We start from the raw sequence: 924 nt of genomic DNA on the forward strand, positions 1-924 counted from the left end.
TTTCGTATTTGTTCATTTTTAAAATGTTTCGTTTATAATTGTTCATTTCTTTTGAACAGATATAAATGTTTCTGCATTTTTAATTTTGGTGTCCACATGTTCATTGCCAGTAGATAGAAACACAATTGACTTTTGTATGTTTACTTTGTATTCTGTGACCTTGCTCACCATATCCATTAGTTTTTCGTTGAGAAGCTATGCCTGCTGCACTTACTACATAGAAGAGAGTTATATAATCTGTTTAAAATAAGTTTATGGTATATTAATACTTGCAGCTGTTAAGTGACATGCCGTTATATAGAAAAGAGGGAATAGTATCAAGAAAATCAATTACTGAATTAAAAATTAAAAAATACCCATACCTATCAGTCAGACCTTCAGGAGTAACAATCAGGTCTTTTAGAGAGAAATAGAAAAACAAAAGGGAGAATAAATAGGCAGAACTGTAAGATGACTTCCATTTCTTTAACCACAAAAATGAAGTAACCAAGATCACAAAAGGAATCTGTTCAAGACAGGCTGAACTTCTTCATGATAACTGTACCAGTCAAACTCCACCTCTTTCATGGTGCTGCTTTAGGGTAGCAGATTATTAGAATAATGCAAATGAAGTGAATGTTATTTAAGCTGGTCCACATAAGATCTAGTTGGCGCTGCCTCAGAGGGAGACTTCGATATAATTTGGCTGTGCACTTAATAGAAGATACTGTCATGAACTGGATGAATACAATTTACGTGTGAAAAAAGCAATTTGCATCTGCGCATTGTTCGTCTTCTCATTAACTGGCCAAGTCAGCATACATAATGAAACATTCCATTACATAGCTACATATTTTGATCTGTTTTACTCATCGGCATTGCTGCTGAGAAGAAAATGCCAGAAAGTAAGAGCCATGGATTAGACAAAGTAGATGTTTATACTCT

At 34.1% G+C, this 924-nt stretch overlaps 1 protein-coding gene across 1 annotated transcript in view; it reads right to left on the reverse strand.

The window, feature by feature from the left end:
• Positions 1 to 924, reverse strand: part of CLEC9A (C-type lectin domain family 9, member A) — a 23,068-nt gene that overhangs the window by 16,474 nt on the left and 5,670 nt on the right. The window lies entirely within an intron of this gene.

Source organism: Propithecus coquereli, unplaced genomic scaffold (genome assembly GCF_000956105.1).
Source record: "Propithecus coquereli isolate 6110/MARCELLA unplaced genomic scaffold, Pcoq_1.0 Scaffold380, whole genome shotgun sequence".
NCBI lineage: Eukaryota > Metazoa > Chordata > Mammalia > Primates > Indriidae > Propithecus > Propithecus coquereli.